Source organism: Homarus americanus, unplaced genomic scaffold, assembly GCF_018991925.1.
Source record: "Homarus americanus isolate GMGI-L3 unplaced genomic scaffold, GMGI_Hamer_2.0 scaffold16712, whole genome shotgun sequence".
NCBI lineage: Eukaryota > Metazoa > Arthropoda > Malacostraca > Decapoda > Nephropidae > Homarus > Homarus americanus.
The window spans coordinates 2581051-2603133 of record NW_024757794.1 but is presented as its reverse complement, the minus strand read 5'-3'; the positions used below and the strand labels follow the sequence as shown (position 1 = coordinate 2603133).

The 22083-nt window shown below is 36.6% G+C and overlaps 1 long non-coding RNA gene across 1 annotated transcript; it reads right to left on the bottom strand.

Moving 5' to 3' along the window:
• Positions 1-5385: 5385 nt before the first annotated feature.
• On the bottom strand, positions 5386-21749 carry LOC121857767. Its single transcript, XR_006087265.1, has 3 exons — positions 21379-21749; positions 14278-14423; positions 5386-5428 (listed from the first exon to the last, which is right to left on the bottom strand). It is a non-coding gene; the product is annotated as an uncharacterized LOC121857767 (long non-coding RNA).
• Between the last annotated feature and the right edge of the window lie 334 nt (positions 21750-22083).

The following is a 22083-nucleotide window of genomic DNA, read 5'->3' as shown; positions in this document are numbered from 1 at the left end:
ACCACCATGCTATTGTACTATCCCAGATGTTACTAAATGTTACATAATACTTCCTTGAGATAAATGTATGTTTTTCCGGCTAAATAAACTATTTCAATTCAATTCAACTACACACAATAGGTTACTAATCTATCTCAGGTGTTTAAAAAAAACAAAAGGCTACTATTCCAAATGCTGTATCAGGGATTCGTCCTAATTAACATGATTGGCTTAATATTTTAAATCACAAGAACTCGCCCTGACAATTTCCAGTCCGTAATATGAGTAAAAAAACTATCGTGTGGATTTTGTTTCCCCCCAATGGTAGACCAGTCATCAAGAACCAGTCAAAACTAACGGTAGAACGGTGTCCGCATTTATCACAGAGCCCTACGTCATCGTGTCACGGCGTCAGTGAAGATTGTGTTTTTTATCTCTAACAATAGTAAAACGTCAATACTGTGTAGTATCTTGGGTTATTTAATGGGAGAATGAAGAGTCACATGGTCTGTCTGGCTGGCTGTTTATTCTCTGTTCTTGGTTACAACGTGCCTAACACATTTCGTAAGAAGTAACATAATATATAATATATACATTCAATAAATGCAGCATATAAACATACATATATATAACATACTGTACAGTATATCTATCTAAAAAAAAATTCCCACAAAACTTTCCTAGCTCGCGCCAAGTTGACAAAGCGCACTGATGACGTCTTCACTTTAACCAATCATTATCCTTCCGTATAACGTGTCAAGAGATGATCTACCAGTCAGCAGCTTTTCCTCTGGTAATGGCACACAGGAAACCAATCAGACCGCTTTACAAATACTACTCTGGCAGGCACAATCTTACTAAGTGATTTGATATCGAGAACTGTATCACTATACTAAACTTTGTATCACCACACCATCAAGTCATCGTACGTTCTACAAAACATCAAGCTATCCTAGTAACCTCACATAACGCCATCTTAACAACATACTTCACCTAGGGTGGCCATTTACAAATTTCCAAAAAGGAGGAATTTTTTTTATTTTTACGACACATTTTTAACCTATATTAAACATGTTTAAAAAGTTGAAATATAAAAAGATGTATAAAATATACAAAATATACTTAGAAGAATTGATTTGTCAAATATCACTAATGTAATGAAGGCTATTTTGTGGATTTTCTAAAATTAATTTTTTTTAAACGCACTGTACAGTATATGTCACATATACATGATACATGCATTCATACAGTATAAATAAAGAACTAAAAGAAATGAATATTCATTTTTACTCCTGCTGGAACAACATACTGTATGCTAACCAAATTAACTTACTTCACAAACTAAAGGAAATAGCCTATTTACCAATGTGGCCTTCAGTTCCCAATGTTTTAGTATACGCAAGGTAATTTATATAATTCTTTTTAGACAGGCCCAAAAGAGAAGGACAAATTAACATCCTGCTTGAGGTGGCGTAGGACGGAGGACAGTGCTCAAAAGCAGGACTGTCCTGCCTAAAGCAGGACGTCTGGCCAGCCTAATCACATCTCCATGCCATCACCACATCATCCCACCACCACTACACAACCCATATCACCAAAACCACACCATCTCATCGAACACATTATACTGTCACCACCACACTACCCCCACTATCGTCACCACAACTCACTACACCATCATCTGGAAGTGACGAAGTCATCATTATGTTGGGAATATTAGCCCCCCCCCCCCAACCAACTATTATTAGCATTATTATTCTCCGAAATTACTTTACAACTATGGACGACAACGATGATATCTGTAGCTTCTCGTTATTTAATCCTCTTACCCACGGCTGTGTGTGTTGTTCACCAGTAAAGGGAAAAGTTTTACAAACTGGTTGAGGTGTGTCATTTCTGTCACCCGTCACCTGACGCAGCATCAAACATACAACTCCATCAATAGTCCCTTCCCCTTTACAGAATCCATTTCGTGTTTCTGCTCTAAAATAATATGAAGACTGTAATTCCCATGTCTCCATCCAATGCGATCATAACTCTGCCCCACTGGCAAGGCAATGAAAACAGCATGCTTAACGGAGTGAAAAACAAATTAGCTGATGTAGGGGGTATTAAAATAGTAACAATGTGCCAAAAGATATATGTAATGAATTGACTGACGGAAAAAACGCGGTAATGAAATGACTGACGAAAAACCGCGGTAAAGTACAGTAGGTAAACAACCAACCATCTAGTGTTAGCTTTAGGACGGTGTAAATAATGCGCCAAAGTATGTAAACAAGAAAACGGGAATTTCGAGGAAAATATTCACCCGGCCGAGCTAACCGAAAGAGGATTTAGATTTTTCAAAGAAACTTGAGCGTGAATGTTTTTTTGTTTTTGTTTTTTTTTAATCCAGGTGAGTTTCTACATGTGTACGTTGCCGTGAGTGTACCGGAAGAAGTGAGGATAGGAGAGGAGGGTGATGACGGCACGCCCTCTATATACGAACAGCGTAGATTGTGGGCCAAGGTGAAAACCACCCACACGCTGGCTGTATGGCGGTGCTCGACCCCATCTCTCATTCTCCACCTCAAATAAATACCACTAATAATCAACAAAAATACACAAAACTTTGTACTTCTAAGAATACCGTAAGCAAGTGGCTTCAAATTTAAACACGATAATTTATACATTTAACATCTTAGCAGAAAAATACACAAATTATATAAGAATATGTTATTTAAAATAAATATATACAATTTAATTAAGTCGTTTGTCTTAAAAGAAAACCATTCACTAAAAATTATTTCTTGCCTTACCACCAACACCAGCTCCTAACTTAAGAGCACTTAAAAAAAGCTGTCATTTGAACTAAAACAAACTGTTAGGACATTTCATAATTTTCGGTCTTTACAAAATTCACAGAAGCCTATTTCCCTTGTTCTCCCATTATATATTACCAGGTTAATCGCAAAAACATAAATAAATCTTAATATATTACCATGAGATAAAAACTACACTGTGTAGTTAAGACAACCCGAAAACGTTTGGGGTAAAGAGATAAGGTCGCCAAACCTCGGATGCAGGGATATTACTCGAATCTATTAGGGGAGATAGTCTACTAACCACGTGTGTACGGGGGTCCCTTCTGTGCTGCTCATTTAGTAGCTCAAAAAATGTCTCGTGTTGTTATCAAGCCAACCATCTTCCCAGTAAAATCTTATATTAAGGGCCCTCCTGGATATAAGTATCTGACTGCTCTGTCGGCTATTCTTTGTCAAATTCCCTGACTGTTTATCATTGTTGCTTACCTCCACTGTCTCGACACCATGAAGGTTGTTACACCTCCATACTCGACAGAGGAAACTCTACTCCCACGGCCTACGTACACAGCATACCGACATTGTCCATGCTGAACAGCCTGAACTGTATAATTGCATACTACTGTATTTCATAAACATGTTTATCCAATTGTAAACCTTTATAACAATTTTACTAAATAAATATATCATTATTATTTTTATTATTATTATTATTATCTATGTTTTAGAAAGTAATGCATGAAAAGAACTATGCTTTGACACAGTATTAGCCAATATTAGCTTTCTAGAATGTGGCGGGTTGCTGAGCCTCCACAAAGAAGCTTGAGCTTGTCATCACATGCTGCCTCATAGAAAACGATCTCGTATAACATTTAACAGAAAATGGAGTTTACTCACTCTAATGTAGAGGATACACTATACAAATCCACTCCAGCCAATTCGATGTCATTCAAGGTACAAATATATAAAACCATTTCCTTCTGGGATTACTAATTTTCATCTACAGTATTACAAGCACCGTCAACCCTCTCATTTGTGTGTGGGGTGAATCGACGGTGCACAAAAACCACAAGAAAAGGGATGTGTATAGAAAAAACAGGTTAAGGGCTTAAAGTAGGAATACAGTACAGTATACTTCCTCATAACCTGATGGAACTACATTTACCTTCTGTATGCATCTTAAACAGATCATGTTACTTAATGCTTGTAATGTACCTGCGTTAGTACAGTATAAACAAACTTTAGATAGGGAGACATAGTAAGTAACTTACTTTTTCTAGGTGTTTTAAATATTTTATTAAAATGCCATAATTAAGTACTGTAGTGTATTCATATTTTTTAATCTGAAGTGTCCCTTGTATTTAACTTTCCTACTCACGCTGTTATAAAATGAATGTAAAATTAGGAATTTTCATATCACAGTGTACTGTACTATATTTAGAATCTTACCTTGCTTATAAATTTCACCTGTGTAAAACTAGTCAATGAATATGAATAAAAAGAATAAGAGGTCCACGAGCCTATATGTGAATTAAGGCTCGTCTGAATTAAGGTAATACCCCCCTGTTCATTTTATTTCATACTTTTTATTTCCTGATTTTAGCTTTGTATGTAGGTCTCTCGTCATTTTTGTCGGTTTTGAAGTGGATTGCTCTTTTTTAAATTTTTGAAGTTTATCGAAGGTAAATTTAAGCATAATATTTTGTTTCTATTGTATATCACCTGTATTTTTAAACTTTTTCAAATATTTTTTGGGCTCTGATGATGGAAAAGGATTATTTCCGAAACGTAAGCAATTAAAAGAAGTCCTACTTCAAGATTGTCATGGTTTTGGTATGAATCCGTGGTAGTAGGAGTAGGAGTGGATTATATTATATAAAGATAATATTATGTCGTATTTCTTATTTCTTACCGTAGAATTCGATACCTTCACACTGGTTACTTACAGGAGATTATGGCGTATCTACGTAGAAGTTCACTCCACCACTCGACATTCCATGATTTATACTTGATAAATGATGAATTAATGAATTCATTTAATTTTCAACATCCATCTAAGTTATTGGTTATACTATGTCATAACCAATCAGTCATTACCTTTAGTAATAATAAGATAGGATCACAGATACGGGCAGATAATTGCACTTACATTTATTTGTCAAGCTTCCATACAATGATTTACAATTTGCATGGATATATGATTTACTCACGTTCACGCTGTAATAAAATTAATCTTCTAAAACAGGGAATTTCCAACTTGGGGACACATGTGATTACTCTACTGTGGTATGACTTAATAGAGCTTTAATTCTTCAAGTGATACATTTACTGCCAGCCTGGATTGCTTTTGTTGCAACCAGGCTTCATCACAAGAACTTCTTCCCACGGCCATAACAACAAAAAGGTACTCTTGGGTTACCACACATAGTCTCGCGTCACTGACAGTCACTGGACGGTTGTCGCGGCAAGTAGAACTGGTAAGCGTGACTTGAATTAACCATTAGGTGCAATAGACCAGCCTGGATTGCTTTTGTCGCAACCAGGCTTCCACACGTGATATTTCCACGGGGATAACAAACCTAGGTTAACACACTTAGTCTCGTGTCGATCACGGTCACGGTAGACGGGTGTCGTGCAGGAGAACTCTGTAAGCGTGAAATAATTAACCATTTACTGTAGGTTTGATAGGCCAGCCTGGATTGCTCTTGTCGCAACCAGGCATCCACACGTGATATTTCCACGGGGATAACAACCTAGGTTAACACGCTTAGTCTCGTGTCGACGACGGTTCACAGGACGGAGTGGCGGTGGAGGACTCTGTGTGGTGTGGTGTCCCGCCCCCTTTCAGGAGGGAGAGGATGGAGACGACGTCTTAACTAACCCATGGCTCAGGGGATACTACTCAAAATGAGGTTTTTGGGTGTGAAGCGATGAACAGTACAACACTGTTTCACTGCCCACCCCCCTAAAGGCTGGCTAACATACACTAATTGAAAAATACATGTCCCAGTTATGCCTCGCCGGGCGTCTTATCTCTGGTAAAACAAACTTTGGAGTTGGTTGCGTGGGTAAGCCTAACGCAACCCATGACAAAGATGTTTGTGTTTAACCTGGTTCTCCTCTTCATTATAAAACTACGTTTTCCGCGTAACAAGTCCATTGCTTGGGAACTTCGTGTTTTTCTTTCCTTGTGGTTATCAGCATATACCTAGATCCCTAGATCACGCGCACCTACAGATATTATATATATATATATATATATATATATATATATATATATATATATATATATATATATATGAGAGTACAGGGAAGCCTCGGATAACAACGGTTCGATCAACAACATTTCGTATTTGAAACCCGAGATAATTTAGGACCCAATTCAGTTTACATCCTTATTTCATTCGTACTTCCGACCAAAATATAATAAAAATATAATAAAATTACATTTTCATATAAATAACTAAATGGTGATATGTATTATAAAAAAAAATTACTGTAAAAAATTTAAGCCCTAAAACCGATTACTGTATTGGCGGACTAATACTACAGCTGGTGGACCGCCAAATGCAAGCGAAAACATGTTGAAGTCGGCTCGTAAAAAACTCGTTAATCGAGGGATTGCTCGTTAACCGAAGTTAAGAATCTTATGGAAGGTAAATCGTTAACCGAAATCTCGTTAACCGAGGGATCACTGTACAGTGCAGAAATTATTATGAAACATGAAGAAGGCATTAGAACCAATGCACTCTGTAAAGAACATGACATGTCATTTTATCGACTGCCTCTACAATCAGCTGTTTGATATGTAAACAAAGCTGCCGGGAATACGGCATACACACATCAAAGTAAGTTCAAATATAGTATTCTATTGTTTTTTATTTATAATTATACAGTATACTGTGCAATACAGTATACTGTATTTAGTTTATATTTAATGTTTTGTTAATTCTATTACTAGTATACAGTACTTTGTATGTACTTTTTCTGTGAGTTGGAACCAATTACCCAATATCCCATTGAAATTATAGATTCAGTTAACAAACGACTCTGTGGAACCAATTGTGTTCGTTAATCGAGGGACCACTGTACTGAGCTAGGCATCCTTTAATAGTTAGGCAAATTTTTCTCTGTCCATTTTTATTTAATTCCAGTAATCATATAAGGTTCTTTTCATTCATTCAGTCAGTGTGAGTGAGCGAGTGTGTGTGTGTGTGTGTGTGTGTGTGTGTGTGTGTGTGTGTGTGAACCTGACATGGGAACTGGATATTAAAGGATTTGGGACTGTTTGTATGAGAAACAATCATCAATACATTAAAAAACCTTGCTAAATATTTTTCTACTTAACCGATTAATATGTGAGCATACACTGCTTCACTGCTAGCAGTTAGGACAGGTTCCCAAACATTTTACACAGAGACCCCTTCTATTGTACAACTGTCGCTTATCCAATGTGACCCCAAGTCATTACAAATACTGTACTGTATACTCATATATGAGGATTTTTAGAATAAATACGGTCATATTTTCATACGCATTTAACTGTTAAAATAAGTAAGGGAAATGTATTACTGTATATAACTGAAAAGTGTAAAAGTAAACACTGGCAGAAACAGGTTATAAATCTATCATGTTCATATCATCATTTAAGTTTCTTTATCTGTGGGTATAATTATGTGGTTAAGCAACATAATATACAATTTTTTAAGTTAAAACTCTGTCATATGCTACAATTGTGTCATTTTTCATATCTGACATGTGTAGGTCATCTTTTGATTAATTTTCTATACCTGGGGGTATATGAGATTATGCAACATACAGTAGCATACAATTTTCTAAGTTCTGGTTTGATATACAGTTACAGTACTCATTTTTTATAAACACCATTGACAAGATGACTGCCTCACAGACTTAGGTGGTTCTAAATTATACCAGGACCTTGATAGCTCAATTTTTAACAGCTGAATGTCTTTGATAAAGTACAGGTTGTACCTCTCTAGTCCGGCATTCTGTGGTCCGGAAACTCCCGTGGTCAGGAACGATTTTAGTTTGCCCAGGGAGAAAATTAATTTGAGTCTGGTACTTTCGATGTTTGGCTAAATTTAGCCTTATTTACCCTAATAAACCAACGAAAATAACACAGATAAAGTTAAATAAAAACTAAAAACAACACAGAAAAGTTCTTGTGTTCTACAGCTTCAGCTAGAGTTGAACCTGATGACTTGGCAACTTCGTCATCCGAGTAAAAACACACAACAACATTGGCTGTCCTTATGTTTTCAACTTTACCACCACTGGTGGGTAGAATTTTTGTTTTAAATTCAGAAGCATTAATTAAAATATATATATGAACAGTAAATAAGTGTTGCTTTCATATTTTTATGTAGAGTAATGACAATATGTTTTCACATGTGCACACTTACATACGCGATCTCACTTTTTTCTTTACCATTAATGGTTAGCTACTTTTATTGTTCCATTTATTAACATTAAATAACATTACTTAAAACAACCATATTAATTTTACTACAGCTACTACCAGGGTCTTATTTTCTTCAGTTTTATATGTAGAACCAATCAGTCACTGATTTTGTAAAAATTAAAGAAAAACAATGCCGTCTCGTCTCCTCGTGTGTTTTAATATTCCATGTATTATTAATGAATTGTATTGTTCATTTTGCACACAAACATTAATTCAATAAAAAAAATTCAGAAACATTAATTAAAATATATATGAACAGTAAATTAGTGTTGCTTTCATATTCTTATGTAGAGTAATGACGATATGTTTTCACACGTGCGCACTTGCATACGCGCAGTCTCACTTTTTTCTTTACCACTAATGGTTAGCTACTTTTATTGTTCCATTTATTAACATTAAATAACATTACTTAAAACAACCATATTAATTTTTTACATTAATTTTACTACAGCTACAACCAGGGTCTTATTTTCTTCAGTTTTATATGTAGAACCAGTCAGTCACTGGTTTTGTAAACAACGAAAACAATGCTGTCTCGTCTCCTCGTGTGTTTTAATATTCTACGTATTATTAATGAATTGTATTGTTCATTTTGCACACACAAACATTAATTCAATCAAAAAGACATTCAGTAATAAACAATAATGAATCTTTTGTACATAGAAAAATGACGCTGTTTACACAATTGTGCACGTCTCAATGTTGGGGGGCCGCTCAAACCCGTCGAAATTCAAGTTTCCGCCGTCGAAATTTAAAATTGTGTAGTTTTTATATTTTTGCCCAAATAAAAAATGTTGAATTAAAAACTCGCGAAATTTGAGAACCTACTGTACAACTTTTAACCCTTCAATATGTCTTCAAAGAGACCATGAAACAGTGAAAGAGGTGCTAGTGCTTCCAAGTGTATGCACAAGTCACTATCTGTCCACGAAAAGGGTGAATTTCCATGGTCCGGCACCAGTCAGGTCCCAAGGTTGCCGGAATAGAGAGGTACAACCTGTAATCCTAAAAACTGGTATGTCATCATAAACATCAAAATTCACCCTTGCCTCGTTGTCAACCTCTAATATTGCCAAACTGTTTTACATACCTTGAACGGAAACTGAACAAAATCACAAGACTACGTAAGCTACTCAAGGAATCTGTCACTGAAATTTGCTGCCATTTTCTGTCCACATCTGTGGGAAGTAGAGAGTGAACTGAGCTGAGAACAGTTCAAAGGTAGGAGCGTGAAACTTCTGATTTGAAATATGTCATCATGGCAATCCAGATTTTCCTATTGACATTCAAAAAATAGTTTTTAAGTCCTCTGACTTTGGAATAGCTTTTGCAATAGACTAATTGCTGCCATCTCGTGGTGGCGAGTGAAAACAACTGCTGACTCCACCTCCCATCTATGCATTAGTGATTCATGATTCATATGTTTTCTTTACTATTCAGGAAAGTTAATGATGTTTTATTGACATCATATGCTGTGAAAGAGAGTACCGTATTGCATATTACGACGAATAAATAAAGGCATGAAATCTTAACACAATATACAGTACTACTGTACATTGTTTCTGTGATATCTATGAAGATTGCTTTTGGTAATGCCACCAACTGTGGTCGGTAAGTGAACCTTGAACTTCATCCCTTTAAATCTGATTTTATAGTACAGTAGAAGTCCAAAAATCCGGACTGCTTGGGGATTGGGTAGGTCCGGATTTTCGGATTTTCCGGATTCTCAGGCAGTACTTTTAAAACTAAAATTTAAGGAGGAATAAAGATGAGATGAACAGGTACATTTTGATAGTTTATTCATTAGCAAATAAAGCATACTTCATTTATCAAAACGAGCAGTTTTAAAGAAACAAAGTCAACACTAGACAAAAATGTAAACAAACTGTCTAATACCATGACGAGTCTTGAAATTCCTAAGCCATCCATCACTAAATGCGCACTCTGATTCGATGTTCATTTGCTCCTTAAAAGACTTTGCTTTGGCAATAAGCATCGGCCCAGAAATTGCCATACCTTTTGATCGTTTTAACAAAAACCATTCGTGCAACACTTTATCAAGATTTTCTTATTTGGGCCAATGTAAACTTTTTCTTTCAGCAATTTTAATGTAAGGCTCAGAAGAAGCTGTGAATTCTAGAATTTTATTCTTTGCCTTTTTTATATCATAAATTGTAGACTTTCCAATGTCATATATTTCCATTAGAACAGCATTGCTCACACCACGTTCTAGTTTCTTAATTATTTCAAGTTTGTCACTCAATTTCAATGTGTTCTTCTTTCTCTTCACACATTAAAGTTTATCTACTTTAGGGGCCATTATTATGGGCCTGTACTCTGTACATGGAAAGAGTAGGACTCAAAATTACATACGTTGTCACAGTTTGATTGCTTGTTTTAAAGTGGCGATCGTGTGGTCGTTTGTTGTCGCTGTGCAGCTGTGGCATTCACTCATGCACACATACACACAAAAGATTTATAGTGCCTCAAATTCTACATTTCAGTTCAAGCTAATTACAAACTAACAAAATTAGCTACCTGTAATTTACAATTACTTATATTATTAGAATTATGTAAATTAATTTTTAAAGCAATTCCATTCATTCAAGTAACCCACAAAAGACCGCTAAATTTAAAAAGTTTGAGTTTTCAAAAAGTCCGGATTCTCGGGTGGTCCGGATTCCTGGCATCCGGATTTTTGGACTTTTACTGTACTGTACTGTATACCAATTTCAGGTGATTCATCATCATGACTGACACAAAAAAGTCATGGACACCGGAGAAACTTGATACCAATTTGGCTTACTGTATGATCCAGATGAACAAGCTCAGAGATGAGGATGATGAGTAATTATTTTTTTAAATTAAAAGGTATTGCTTCTGATGCTACTACAGTATAATGGCTTTTAAGAAATTTTAATAACAGTCGATGTAACTTTGGCCAATTTTTATTAGATAAAATGAAGAAACCAAAAATGTTTTAACCATATCTTTCTCATATTTACTGTTTTCCAACCATCAATTATTGTTTCTAAGGCATACAGCATTAATACAATAGCTCCCCAAAATACGTTGGGGGTTAGGGACCAAAGTTGTGTGACTTAAGTGAAACGATGTTAAGTGAGTAATTGTCCCCCATAGGAATACTGAACTGTATGTGTAAATACGGGGCGTTAGCGACCATAGCCGTGCGTTTACATCACCAACGCGACACAAAGCAGGACAATTTCTTCCATAAGAAATAATGTAATAACAAAGGAATAAGGACTGGATATTTAACCTGTTTTCTTATTGAATAAAAAGAGTATTCGTGATATTAAGTAATAAAACAAACAAAAACACTTTTGTGAAAAAATAAGAACCTAATTTTAACCTGTAAAAGTTCACATTATTATACTGTACATACATGGTAAAACACACAAAAAAATACAGTAGAAGTCCAAAAATCCGGACTGCTTGGAGATTGGGTCAGTCCGGATTTTTGGATTTTCCGGATTCTCAGGCAGTACTTTTAAAATTCAAATTTAAGAAGGAATAAAGAAGAGATGAACAGGTACATTTTGATAGTTTATTCATTAGCAAATATAGCATGCTTCATTTATCAAAACGAGCAGTTTTAAAGAAAAGCTGTGAATTCTAGAATTTTATTCTTTGCCTTTTTTATATCATAAATTGTAGACTTTCCCATGTCGTATGTTTCCATTAGAACAGTATTGCTCACACCACTTTCTAGTTTCTTAATTATTTCAAGTTCTTCTTTCTTTTCACACAACGAAGTTTATCTACTTTAGGAGCCATTATTATGGGCTTGTACAGTACAGTACAGTCGACCCTCGTTAATTCGGACCCCTTTAATCCGGATTTCGGATAATTCGGACGAAATCTGAACTGTCCGTATCGAATTTCTGGTTCTGGGATTGTCCCAGTTGCAATTGGGGTTGCAATTTCAAATTCAGTATCATTTGTAAGGAATAATGAAGTCTTTGGTGCACTCTACGATTAAGAGTAAACGGACGACTCAGGCGTCCTGAAGTTAGAGAAAACGGACTCCTATGACAGGGCACTCAAATAAACATACACATAGCTGTATAATGCAATATTAACCCCTAAATCGGTTAATTCGGACAATCGGCTAAAACGGACACCCTTTTCCCCCTATTAGTCCGAATTAACGAGGGTCGACTGTACTCTGTAAATGGAAAGAGTAGGACTCAAAATTACATAAGTTGTCACAGTTTGATTGCTCGTTTCAAAGTGACGACTGCGGGGTCGCTTGTTGTTGCTGTGCAGCTCACGCATGCATACATGCACACAAAAACCCGCTAAATTAAAAAAAAAAAGTTTTAAAAAAGTCCAGATTCTCGGGTGGTCCGGATTTCTGGCATCCGGATTTTTGGACTTTTACTGTATATAAATGTAGCAGCATAGCAAATGAAAAAAATAATTAAATAAACACATGGATGTTTTTTATTACAAGCAGTTAGGCTGCACACTCAAGTTCGGGGGAGGTATTTTACCTCCCTCTCAGTTTATTTTCCTTACATATTTACTAATATTATTCGCTTATATTGTACTTAGATTACCATGGCAATACACAGTGTAGGATGGAGGAAGAAGTGTGGGAGGGAGGGAGCAGTGTGTGAGGGAGGGAGCAGTGTGTGAGGGAGGGAGCAGTGTGGGAGGGAGGAAGGTATGTGGGAGGGAGGAGTGTGAAAGGAAGGGAGCAGTGCAGGAGGAAGGAAGCAGTGTGAGAGGGAGGGAACAGTGTGGAATGGAGGAAGGGAGCTAGTGTAGGAAGGAGGAAGGAGTTTGGGCAGATGTAATCATGTAGGGGGACTGGGAGTGGAAGTGGAGGGAGTATACTGGATGTTCCTGAAGATGGGGAGGGCAGCAACCCTCTCTCCACCACTTGCCACTAATCATCGTCACTTTCCTCTTGTTCAAACATATAGTACGGGTCACTATCATTATCACCTTCAATATCACTATCAATACATGCCTCTGTCAATACCAAGCTCATCTTCACCTCAACCAAATAATTCAGAGTATATCTCATCCTGATTGAGTGACCAGTTACGTTCATGTGCCATGGCTATCGAGACTGTACTGCGTAGTTCCGTGGCCTTGACTGTGAGGAGAGACTGGAGGGTGGGGGGTTTGCTTAAGGCCGAATGGCTGAAAACGTTTAAACATGATGCCAGACACCACCAGCCAACAATTTCAAAGGCGCTGGAAAAGTATATTCGGAAAACATTCTAGTACAGTATGTGAATGACTAAGAGATAGTAACATCGGTGATCACGTACTTGAACATTAATGACCAGTCACTGGTTAAACCTCATTTTAAAAAGATTTAGCCTAAGCTTATAAAACTGTTTATCTTAACTTGAGGAATGGATGATTTAATCTTGTTTACTACTGTTTATAATGTCCAACTTAATATCTAGTGCAATACTCATACACTTTTCTTCCACTCACCACCCACACTTCACATGTCACTCATTATTGAATGAATTGCAAGGATATATATACAGATATAGTCGATGCCAAATGTGAAGCTCACAGTGCAATACACCACAATGGGACCAAAATTGAAGTTCAGACACTATTCATACTAAATCAGCCGAGTCGGAAACAACACAACGATGTTAGTGCAAGAAAGTCTTGTGTTATGTTCCTTAATTAAGCAACATGTCAATGGAAAACAACGTATAGCACGACAGCACATGTGGAAACTTTTTAGTACAGTATTATCGAGACAAAAAATGTACAATATTTTATAGGGGTAATTTACCATTTAATATATGGTCCCAAATTTGACCCTTATTGAGTTTGGGGTTGTAAAGATGCATCACGGCAAAAGAATTAAGACATCTGAAGTGTAAAATATTTCATGTCAACATCAAGTGCATTAAATCAACATAAACTAATGCAGTACATCAGTACAAAGTCGTGTACAGTGAGAGCACTTCAAGGTAAAATTATCTAAAAAATCAGTAAAGTAACACTCACCCTCTAGTACGTGAAGATCTACTCCGGTGCCTGGAAGAATAACTCTGAGAGTCCTCAAGTCGCCTTCGTCTTCTGTCTCGATCCCGATCCCTGGTGCGGCTGCGACTGCGTTCAGTACTTGAACGATGACGCCGTGAACGAGGCATCTGAGGATAAAACTCACTTGATAACTCTTGTGAAACCTGGCTAGAAAACATTCACAGAACATCTAATGGTCACACTGAGCCAAACAGTTAATAATTTGAAGCACTAGGAACAGTAGAGTACAATACTGTACTTACGTCAGATCAGATAAATGAAATCGACTAATTTATTCAAGTTGTACATTTGTTAAACACTGTAAGGTACAATCCATGAGACACACTCAGGGCAGAGGCCATTTCAAAATGAACCAGTGGCAGATTATACGTATCTAATAAAGATCCAAAATGCAAATTAATAAATAAATATAGGTCAAAGAATCATCCATGTACAGTAATTGCACTTTTTTTTAGAATCACAGCTTAAGAGTACAGTACTAGTACTAATAAAAAAGTACCATATTCTTATATAAAAATTACATACAGTACAGGTGCAGTACTTAGCTTTCAGTCAGTCACTGGGAAGCATTTATCAACAGTTTAAGATTTATTTATAAAAGGAACTACTGTACAGTAATGAAAAACAAAAACATGAGACTTGCAAACCTTCATCACCATTTCTCAAATTTTTTGGAAGTACAGTAATAAAGAAGTTACCCTCTACAAAAAATCTAATATTGCTTGGTTAGGGGGTCCCCGACTAACGAACGCCCACCGATAAGAACGATGTTAAACTTTAAATTTGCAGTATTTTATTTACCTGGTTACTTATTTTTTTTTACTTTCATTTAATGTACTGTATTTTGTCAGTCTATTTCTTCTTTTCTCTTAAATTAAGTGATATTAGATGTATATAAGGACTTAAGCGATGACATTGTTCTGTATGTACGATATGCACATAGCATGTGTTCCAACTTGTGTACATTTCCGACTTAAGAACGTCCTCAGGAGCGGAACCCGTTCGTAACCCGGGGACCCCCCTGTACATTCCAGTTTTAATTTAATTAACTCAAAACCCACACACCACACCTATAATTTATCCAGCATAATGCAAGAAAGAAAATATATTGTTATTTTACTCAAACATCAACCAAACTCCAAGTTAATACTGTTTCCGTGACAAATATTTTATAGAATTTTAATTGTAAGATACAAACTAGACAACCAAATAAAAAAAAAGAGTCTAAGTGTGGTAGATTAGTTTCATTTTGGTTCAGATGGTTTGTGTAACCCTGGCATGACCATAATGCTTTTTATTGGATAATTTATGTAAAGTTTGGTGATTTTTGGTTAGCAAGAGTAGCCAAATATTGAATTGAAACAGTTTATATAACCAGAAAAGCACAGATACAGAGTGGATAATAATAAAAATATTAACATGGCTGAGCCAGTTGAGAACCTGAGCTCTCCTGTAGGCACCTGATATATACTATACATTTATCTCAAGGAAATGTTATGTAACATTTAGTAACATCTGGAATAGTACAATGGCATGGTGGTAATGAGAACATCTCATAATGTTACCACGGTTATCACTTCGATATTTATTTATTTTTTTTATTTTTTTTTATAAGTACTGTATACAGGTACTCCTTGACTTACGACATACTCGACTTACGACAACCTAGAAATATGACCACCGTGGTCGGGAAAAAAATTCAAATTACGTATTTTCTAGTACCGACGTTAGTGATCGCGCTGTGTACTGATAAAATTTTTCTTTGTAATTCCCTTTAAAATGGCTGGCAAGCATGAAAGTGAGAGTTATCGTGGTGCTGAGAAGAAAAGAGACACCCATTTTAGAATTTCTATGTATTATTTTCGCCTTTTCGACTTACAACCTGGTCGTCGGGAGAGAACCCCGTCGTAAGTAGAGGAGAGACTGTATACATAAATTACAGTAGAATTGAAAAACATAAATATAATGGGGAAGCAGTACAACATGGGTTGTACCGTATTAAGGTCAAACAAGAGGACAGAGCTGTCAGAATTATGTCTAGTTAGCAAATATATTTATTGCAATGGTAATTTCTTATCTATTTATTGTACATGATAATTTCCGGTAAAACGGTACAGCACAGTACAGTATATCCTTGCCAAATTTCACATTACAGTACTTCCTAAAGTTTATTCTCCATTTGTCCTTGTTCTCCTTCTAGCCTTATGTTGGATGCATTAGAAAAAAAATACCATTAATTAGCATATCAAAATTAATAAAATCAACAACAGAGGTACTGTAACCTAATCAGTAGTGATTCAATTTAGGTCGAACATGCGATTTCATATTTCTATTTGCTGTTCAACCAAAAACGAATCTTTACCACAATCATTTACCAAGAATGCTATCCAGTGTGACACTACCAAACATTGCAGCTTTCCTCCTGTACTAACAATGGACAATCAAATCTATAACAAAGTACGGTACATTGTACAGTACTGTATAGTAAAGACAAACCGCCCAAATGGCAAGTAAGCTGTTAAGTGGTGAAATGATAAATTAAGGAAGAAAGTGGCATTCCTCTCTTTAACTTTCACTGAGAGGACAATTTTGTGTTAAATTACAAATAAAATCTGTCAGTTTTCAACAAACAGAAAACACTACAATAAAGTACGTACAGTACTCCACACTAAACTAGAGAGTTTCCGGAATTGGTCTAAAGAACATTAATTTCTAAAACGAACAGTACAGTACCTGTATATTGTACTGGTAGTTAGTGGATCCAGAGTTGGTTGAGTAAAAGAAAAGAAAAACTCAATTTAATCAAATAATGGAAATAATGGAAGCCCCTGGAAATCGAGGATGGCCAGCCCAAGGGCCACCTTGGCGTGAATTTGTTTAAGGCGTGGAAGCTGTCACCAACACAACAACCACACCCTAAGTTAACGAGCTGCATGACCCAGTGTCAAGGAATAGTCCAAGAAGACCGGACAATTCGCCAACTACACTGGCTAACCATTACCCCGGAATACGATCCGCAAATCGATTAACATCCAGGTTCCCAATTACTGCTGGGTAGACAGAGGCAAATGGCATAAAGAAACTTGCCCATAGTTTCACCCTGCCCGAGGATCTAACTCGGGTCCGCTCGCTTGCGAGGCGAGGATGCTGACCATTACACCACAAGTCGACACCAGGCAGGCCATCCCCTCTGCCTTTAGCAAACTAACAATAAATATCATCTCTGAATTCTATTTATTCAGTGGTTTGTTCATCCTCAAATCAGACACAGTTCAGTGATAGTTTTAATTAACTCACGAAAGGCACAGTGGCAACAGCATGTTTGCCTTATCCAGGTGAACTCTTAAGTAATTTTGTCAGTTCCATCACTAATCTCTAACTACCCATATTAGAGTAGCCAAGAATGGTCTACGACCCCAAAAAATGTGATTTTAACAGTGCCCCTGCTGTCAAATTTCACTCAAGAAGTTGTTGTTCATTGTTGGAAAAATTTGATGGAATTTTAACTAAAGAAAATAATATTGCTAAAACCGATTATGATGGCAGACATGAACCAACAAAACCCAATACAGTCAACCCTCGCTTTACGCGGTCCCACATTCCGCGTTTCCACGTTTACGCGGTACCCTGCCGAAACCGGAATGCTCACATTCCGCGGTGCGTGTACCCCTTTACGCGGAGCAGCTGGCGAGCCGCGCCATTTTTGGATCCAAACCTCCCGCCATCCGCCATGTTGTGTAAGCGGCGCAAGCAGGGTGCGCACAAGGTCGCCCAGTCATCAAAACATTACCGAGTTCTTCACCCGCCACCCACCACAGCCGGCCCAAGTCAGTGATAGTGATAATTATAGTGAGGATATGGACTTATATGGACTTTGAGGGGTTTGACAAAGAGGCCCTGCAAGCCTCTGTGGTGGATAGTGATACAATTGATACAAGTGATACAGGTGAGGGCCAATAATCTGCCCTCTGCCTCGGAACCAACCCCCCATCCCCGTGTGCCCAGCCATCTTTTCTACTAATGTAAGTGTTAAAAAACCTAATATTATTGATATTTCTCTTAATTATTAATTGTGTGTGCATACAGTACCATCATAAAATTAAGAAGTTATTTTTACTACAACGTAGGTATTGTGTCTGAAAAAGTGGAGTTTGGGGGTCGACCCGGTCTCTAATTCAATTAATCCCATATGTTATGTTGTTCACTTTACGCGTTTCTCACTTTCCGCGGTACCCTGTGGGTTGAATTAACCGCGTAAAGTGAGGGTTCACTGTACAGTATAACTTAAAGTTAGTCTGAGTTCACCAAGTTAGGCAGGTCAGGTTGGTTCCTGTTACTCAGTAAAGTACAGGGCATGTCAACCAAAAAGTTCAAAGAGGCTTCTGTAAAATGGATAATGCCAGGAATATCTATCCAAGGAAATTATATAATATCCAGAGTACTGTACCTTTGTCAGTTTGGTAGTGATATAAGTTTCTGCAAATTCAGGTATCCCTGACTTACGATTATCAACATTAACGTTAGTTAGGTTTTAACATCCCTTCATGATTTACAATAGACAAATTCTACGTTAATGGTAGCTATCGGGAAGCAAAACTCACTGATGCGGAATGCAAACACTGGACAAGCGCATCTCTCCCATCACTTGTCAAATCCAAGAGGACTGCTATGAGCAGAAATTGCTTTTCCATCCATAGTTCACCTACCGGTAAACTGCAACATTTTCGTGAGTTTTTATTTTCATCAAACTACTTAACTCATTAGAAAATTCTCACCAACCTCATACAGTAGAGTAAGTTTGGGCAAATATATGATAATGCCTGGAATGTAACTTTATGACCTCCATTTTTATGCAAATGATACAAAAAAAAATTATACCTAACCTAACCTTTCTCAATTCGAAATGTTTAAAAATTAAAACTAACCTAACCCAACAATAAGCTAACCTAACAAAACCTAACCTTAAAAATCTTGCTTCTCATTTACTGTCTCCCCTTGTTTAACACAAATTATTGCATGTAATTTAATCATTTCTTAAAAGAAAGCCATTTTTTCTAAAAACCAGTTTTTCTGATATAGTCCAGAATGCGATGCCTAGCTTATACCTCGGTATGTTAATGCCTAGCAATAACTCGCCAGACCAACATGCAAAAGAAATACTGTATTCACAATTGTCATACACATCAACGTATAGGAGACTGGAGACAACTGTAGAAAAACTTGTCGGTAAAGATAAAGGTAAATATTTAGAAGTTGCAAACACCTACTTATAAAGTACATTATTGAGTCATATAGGGAGAGAGAAAAAAACAACTATATATACAGTAATTTATTCTATAGCATTTCCGTTGGATAATTATATTTTTCGAGTATCTTAACCAATAGTTACCAACAATATTACTTGTTTAAAGTGGTCAGGGCATTGAAGTTGAGGAAAAATGTGGGGCAAAATACAAAAAAAAATAAAAAAAATTGAAAACCTGACCAACTTTTCCCAACCTTTAAAAATCCTAAAACTATAAAATGTTATTAAGTTTACCTTATTCATGTTTTCAGTGTTTAGTATGTGACGGTGTTGTTTTCGGTGCTCAGATGAGGAGGATCCACAAACTCAAAAGTGATTCTTAACATTTTTACAAGTTAGGAAACGTTAGGTAAGGCTTTCAAAGGTTAGTCTGGTGTTCTTTTTTAGTATTTTACCCCACATTTTCCCTCTACTTCAAAGCCTTGCCCACTTTGAACAACTATTACTGTGGGTAATTTTATCGGTTAAAATACTAAAAAAATATAAATTTCCAACGGAAACGTTATAGAATAAATTATATTTTAGGTATTTTCTTTCTTCGTAGAAAAGACTCAATCTATAAGTAGGTGTTGGCAACTTCTAAATATTAACAAAGATAAATACTGTAATACAGTCTCACTATCACTGCTGATTGGTTGAAACTTGTAGCGACTAAGATGATTCAATGGGCTGAGAAAAATGTGAAACTACAGTATGTCAATGTTTGCAAGCAAATGTTCATGCATGGTATTTTCTACCAAATCTTTCTATGGAGTCAGTTTTCTAAATAAAAAAGTGCAGCCTACCTATACTGGACTGGACAGCTGCTGTGCCCATGTACACTCCTTTTACATACAATCATTCAATGTGTATATACCAAAATTTTCAACAACCACAGATTAAAGTAAAAATTATCATTAACGACCGATTCATCCCAAAGTTTAGAAAGGCTACGAACCAGCTTAACGGCAGAGTGGTCTAGTCCTAATCTACGGTACGAGTAGCTGTTAATTTACTTCCTATGCATATTATTCAATTAACTAAATGACTAACCACCAATTGTGGTTTAAAAATAACTAAACAAAAATTTTCTCCACAAAATGCTACCTAACCGCAAAAAAAATCGAAAGCCTTTGTTCAAGTAATATGAAGACACCAAGAAATGACAAACTCTTAGGCAAGACAGTCTGAAATAAGCCATAATTTATATAATTAATAGCAGACTATACTACAGTTGGTTAGTAGATAATGTTGCCCTAATACTAACCTTATACAGTATTATATTTTCTCGTTATGTTGTGTCTGCCCAAGGTCAAGTTTAAGGAGACTTGTCAATTATTCTTTACTAAACAAGTTGGTATGGTTCCTCTCATTTATAAGATGGCAGAGGGTCAGTGTAGGAGGGTGTGAGTGGCCCCCAGTGCCTCAGTACTTGTCACTCGCCATCATAATAAAGGTAGTAACGGCAAGAGGTATATCATGAGACATTTCCCCACTGTATAACATACCTCAATAACCATCTACCATCATCACTATCCAAGGTATTGTATGCACGCCTGGTGTATTCCCGGGGTTAGTTCCCTTAAGAATGATCCAGAGGAGCCACAGTAAGGAAGAGAGAGTAATAGAAGCATTTTATAAACAAAACAATCCGCCATCATGGAATTGCGCGCAAGACTTTGGATCGATGGAAACTCGAGTTTAAGCAGGAACCTGACCTCCTAACACCACTACAGACACGGCGCCGTCTCATAACAAACATCCAACGACATACTCACATTTTGGGCTCTAAATATATGAAGTTTTTCCCAAATAAAATCCAGACTGGTGGCTGGTGGCTTCCACACACATAAAACAGCGTGGCAGCACGAAAGCCCTTGTGCGGGCGTCTGTGATTGGATAAACCTACGACGTCACACTTGAGTTTGTTTTGAGGTCTCTGATTGGCTGAGATCCAGTGAGCGGATAAACCGATCGGATTTTGACCCTTTTGTGGAAATTTTACACCAACCCCAGAAATTGTTAACTATCTACTGGTAATATGTAGATGATGTACAGTATTATGTCTCTGGCCAAGTAATGAAGACCTAAAAGCTTTCCTGCCACAACTTAATAACTTAGCCCCCTCGAACAAATTCACTGTAGATTCCCATTCCTAGACTGTCTGATACACAGAATAAGTAACACCTTTAGGTTCAGTATTTATAGAAAACCTATTAATGTGTGTTCATACTGTACATTCATTATTATTCTGCCCACCATAATAGAGTCAAATAGTTAGTATTTTCAACAATGTTTTTACGTGCTTTGAGAATTTGCAGCCAGGAATTCATTGATGAGGAATATAAATATATCTATAATATTGGCTCAAGCCTAAAATACCCTAGATCTTTCATAGACAAATGCCTGAACATTACTAAGAAATCTTTTTATAGAACTGATCCCAAGCCCACCCATGACCATAAGAATCTCTTAGTATTACC